General features: G+C 40.3%; 1 non-coding gene across 1 annotated transcript; it reads left to right on the top strand.

Annotated features, from left to right (window-relative positions):
- The first annotated feature begins 3534 nt into the window (after positions 1-3534).
- On the top strand, positions 3535-3609 carry Trnaw-cca (transfer RNA tryptophan (anticodon CCA)). Its single transcript has one exon. It is a non-coding gene; the product is annotated as a tRNA-Trp (tRNA).
- The last annotated feature ends 1748 nt before the right edge of the window (positions 3610-5357 follow it).

The following is a 5357-nucleotide window of genomic DNA, read 5'->3' as shown; positions in this document are numbered from 1 at the left end:
GAGAAAATTCTATTCGGTAAAAGTTGCAATAACATTCGTTTATGTCTCAACAAAATATCCGCCTGGTGTAAAGACTGGCAAGCAGTTGTTAACGTAGAAAAATACGCAATTATGCGCTTCACGAAACGTAAAAGCCCGCCAACCTTTGACAACTATGGATAAGACACTGCCAACAATTACCTTCTTTTATTTTTTTCATTGGCCTTTATCAACCTTTTTAAACCCACACTGCGATCGCCGGTAAGCCCTCCGCGAAAAACTTCTTATGTGTTACTTCAGTGGTATGTTCTTCGCACGAATAATTGCGTTTCGAACATAACAAACCTAATAAAATCCTATATTTCTGTATAGACCCTCTTATTTCTTCTTTTGTCCAGCCGAGGAAAGAGAAGTAATGAATGATCACTCGCAGACGCTATAATTAACAGGAAAATTGAGACCGACCGTACAAGAGTATGTGAATATATTGTAATAAATTGAACTAGGCGTCACACTACACGACTAACGCCACATTAAAAACAATTCTGGAAGCGTTTCTTATAACCTTAAACTCTAAATCGTCTTCACATAATAACGCTCCTTCGTGATGTGCGGTAGTTACTCCTGCAAGAGGTTTTGTAAAATAAACTGACCCACAAGCCATACGTAGCTCTTGAGCTTCGCTGATTGGTACAAATGCCGGTAATGTATATGGTGTGCGGAGTAGATATATTTACGACTGCTAATTTCTTCCGCGTCCAGTTCCATACGTGTGTTTGCTCTTCACATACAAACGTGTGAGCGAGGGAGGCATCTACATTACGTCTGTCACAGTCAGCTGTAGCTTTAAATTGCATAGGCGCTCCGCTTCGCTAAAGCAACTTAATACAAGCCGTCAGCTTACTTGTTTTTAAGACCGGAATATGGATGTTGTACCATATGGTAGTACAATCAATGGTCGTAGATCTCGCCTCAGTGGAATTAGGGCAAGAGTTACGTGCTAAAGTGACGTACATATGAGCCATTTAACTTCCTGTGTCGTCGTCCCTACATAGCTGGTCTCGAGAAAGAAGATCAGGGTTTACTGAGCCGAGGTTGATCAATATGGGCTTGTTTTAATGTTCGAGATTCGTTTAGTTATTACCACGAAACATGTTTTCGATGTTTGTTGCCTGACAACGAATTCATCTGTTCTTAATTTCAAATCTTGCCTCACAACATGACAAGATAGTTCTTCGGGAGGATGTACTGAACAGGCCTAGACGCAAAATATATAACCAGCACGCCACGTCAAGAATGCGCTTTATGTCGTCCTGAAACGTCCCATTAGAAAAATTATATAAGACTGTGCTTAAACTGACACACAATATTTTTAGCGCAACGCAATCTGACTTTCAAAAATCCCTACAAAAGAATGGCCCTGACTAACATTAACCTATACCTTTCACAAATCACTTACCTCACCAAAAATCTTTGTTACTCGAGCTACAGCAATACAGCGAGCGCCACTACTGCCAGCTAAATAAAAGATTCAACGGAAGGCACTAACTACTGATAGGCATAGTTAGGAAATGAAAGATTTTAATAGAGAACAAACAATGTATTTACCTTAATAGTCATAATATATGTAGCAGTTCAAGACATCCAGTCTTACAAATGTACTGTTTCTGATGGACACACCTCCAGATTATCCATTCTCAAAAATCCGCCATCTCACTTCCCCACATCCACCACTGCTGGCGGCTCACCTCCAACTGCGCAACGCTACGTGCTGTTAACAGCCAACTGCCCAACACTACAATGGCAGACAACAATGAATACTAGCCACAGACTGCACACAGCATAGCCAGTATTTTCATATAGAACGCTACGTGGCGTTACCAATATAAAAACCTAGACAGCCTACTTACAGTCCCTCTGAAAGTGGACAGTTCGGCCGCAATGTGATATTACGCACTGGAGACGTAGAAGTTGCTTATAAATACTTTTCTGGGGAGATCCAATGCACCAAAAGTATGCCGCCCAAAGGTCCCATTTGTTAAAAGAAGCTGACATTTTCCGAATTTGCTGCATTAATTTTATTTATTCCTTCATGTTGTTCATGTGGTTCTGCTAATTCCAGGGTACTTTAGACCGTATATTAGAGTTTCAGTAATGTTCTAGATAAAGTTAATGTTGTCAGTATGGAAGCTGTGTGGAATTTAATAAGTTACACATACAATTTATGTGCGTAAGTGTTTTATTTTAAGGTCCATTGCGCTTGCTAAGTGCGGTAGGTGTATCGATCTCTCGGTTTTAGAGATGAGTTCCAGACATGTGAGTAACATTGGTAAGTTGTCAGATCTGCGGTAGTGCTCATGTGCGTGTTTTTGCAACCAATTTTTGATGTATTTAGATGAAATTAATGCCCAGTACGAAGATCGAACACAAGTCGTCTATTACACTATAGTTTATTGAAGTAGTTACAATAATCAAGCTGCAGACAATTCAGATGTAGAAATATTTAACTTGAAAATCCATTGTGATAGCAAAGTGTGCGAAATATTACACACTTCAAGAAATAATACGATTTTATGCTCCTGGAATTTGTGCAGAGGTCTCTAATTAGACTTGCATATTACTAAAAACGTGCAGACTACGTTTGTGTGTGTGTGTGTGTGTGTGTGTGTGTGTGTGTGTGTGTATGTGTATGTGTGTGTGTGTGTATTGTGTTTGATCAATGATAAATAATTTTGTTAAGGAATTTATTTTCGAGATATCGACTCTGTCTCGTTACACCACCTTCTTTGTAGAAGTTTCAACTGTGTCATCGTGTTAAATAGAACGAAAGTTTTCATTGTGTAGCACCAAAAAATCTACAGTTTCACTGCTACGTCACAATAAAATCGTTAAAACATATTCCTCCTTCCTTCCATGCTAATATGATGTTTGCTCAGTTTCTTTATCTTTTGGCTATGTTGTGTATGTGAGTGTGTGTTTCTACATTACATACTTTTATTAGATGCTGGTGTTATTTTATAGTCTATAAACCGCCATAGAGCCTAGGCGTCATAGTTCCGATTGGCAGTCTCTAGTAGACCTGAGTCATTTGTAATATAAGCGTTAACTGTCAGTCAATACCATAAGTTATATTTTTCTAGCGAATAACGTTATGCATTATCTCTGTCCCTCGTAAAACAGTACATCGAGAGTAAACTTAATTAATCAAAGTCTGCCAACAAATCAAAATGTCTGTTTCTTTTTGTGCTTGCCTCTTTCGCGTAGTGTTGTCGCTAACATGCTTTTTCTGCTGTTATAAGCCTGTTCAGGATATGAAACTTCCTGGTAGATTAAAACTGTGTGCCGGACCGAGACTCGAACTCGGGACCTTTGCCTTTCGCGGGCAAGTGCTCTACCAACTGAGTTACCCAATCACGACTCACGCCCCGTCCTCACAGCTTTACTTCTGCCAGTACCTCGTCTCCTACCTTCCAAACTTAACAGAAGCTCTCCTGCGAAACTTGCAGAACTAGCACTCCTGACAGAAGTAAAGCTGTGAGGACGGGGCTTAAGTCGTGCTTGGGTAGCTCAGTTGGTAGAGCACTTGCCCGCCAAAGGCAAAGGTCCCGAGTTCGAGTCTCGGTCCGGCACACAGTTTTAATCTGCCAGGAAGTTTCATATCAGCGCACACTCCGCTGCAGAGTGAAAATCTCGTTCTGTTCAGGATAGTTTGCTGACATCGACCTCTCAGGCATAGGTTCTAATGGCAATTACTAGTCTATCATGTTATTTGAAACTATTTAGACATGGAAATAGCATTGGAGTACTTACTTCAAAGTTGATGATCATGTTTTAGGCTAATTTGACATACATGTGTGTATGTAAAATATAACATTGAGATACTTGACGTAAACATAATACTGTTTTCCGCTAATAACTTATTTTTGTAGACATTTTAGACTTTGAAAGAACATTGTGATACTTTACGGACATCATAGATGCGGAAAATAATTAATTTGAGGTTCTGTTTTGTCTAAAACCAAATGTTGCACTCAATCGAACACCGCACGTGTTTTCAGTGCAGTCATCTGTTCATGGAGACAAGTAATAGGAGCTCAGACCACAAGTTTATTTTACTTCGCCTTTTTCAAGTTCTGCTGAAGAATATTTAAAATAAAACTAATATTCGAAAATTGCGTATTACCAATTCGCTAATTACGCTGCATGAACAAACATTTGTTTTAACTCTGTATTGAGAGTACGGTTTATACTCGTTCTAATATTCCACAGTGAACTATATAAGGCTTACAATGAAATTTACTAATGTGAGTGGTGGGCCAGTCCATAAAAAATGTTTGACACCATTTTCTTAGTTTTAAGCAATTTTTTAAGTGTGTGACGTATTTCTTGATCAATACTTCACGTCGCTCGGATTCTTTTAAGCATAGAATGGGCTATATTGTGCTTGGTTCCTTTTAATGATAGCTAAAATACTAAAATCAAAATCTGTTTGGTGAAGAGGAGGGAAGGGGAGGTGCAGTTATGTCTGTAACGGCGAGGGGGAGGGACGGCGGCGTGCGTGTGGGGCTGCATTTGTGAGCCGGCCGCAGTGGCGGTGCGGTTCTAGGCGCTGCAGTCTGGAACCGCGAGACCGCTACGGTCGCAGGTTCGAATCCTGCCTCGGGCATGGATATGTGTAATGTCCTTAGGTTAGTTAGGTTTAACTAGTTCTAAGTTCTAGGGGACTAATGACCTCAGAAGTTGAGTCCCATAATGCTCAGAGCCATTTTTTTTTTGTTTTTTTGTTTTTTGCGTTTGTGAGAACAATTATAATCTTATACTGCATGCAGTCGTACTCGACGTCATTCTTACAGAGTTCATTGTCTCATTATAATACACTCTAAGATAAAAAAAAAGGGCGCACAACGATGACATTATCCGAATGGGACGGAAATTAGTAGATGTGATGTACATGTACAATGTACAGACAAACAAACGACGACAATTTCAGAAAAATTGGATGATATATTCTAGAGAAACAGCTTCACAAATTGAGCAAGTCAATAACGCATTGGGCCATCTCTGACCCTTATGCAATCAGTTATTCGGCTTGGCAATGATTGACGGAGTTTTTGGTATGTCCTCCTGAGGGATATCGCGCCAAATTCTTTCCAACTGGCGCGTTAGATAGTCAAAATTCCGAGCTGGATCGAAGGCCTTTTCCGTAATGCTCCAAAGGTTCTCAGTCGAGGAGAGATACAGCGACCTTGCTGGCCAAGGTATGGTTTTGCAAGCTTGAAGACAAGCAGTAGAAACTCCCATCGTATGCGGGCAGGCATTACCTTGCTACAATGTAAGCCCAGGATGGCTCGCCATGAAGGGTAACAAAACGGGGCGAA

The sequence above is a fragment of the Schistocerca nitens genome, chromosome 3 (assembly GCF_023898315.1).
Source record: "Schistocerca nitens isolate TAMUIC-IGC-003100 chromosome 3, iqSchNite1.1, whole genome shotgun sequence".
Classification (NCBI taxonomy): Eukaryota; Metazoa; Arthropoda; class Insecta; order Orthoptera; family Acrididae; genus Schistocerca; species Schistocerca nitens.
This window is presented reverse-complemented; position numbering and strand designations above follow the sequence as displayed.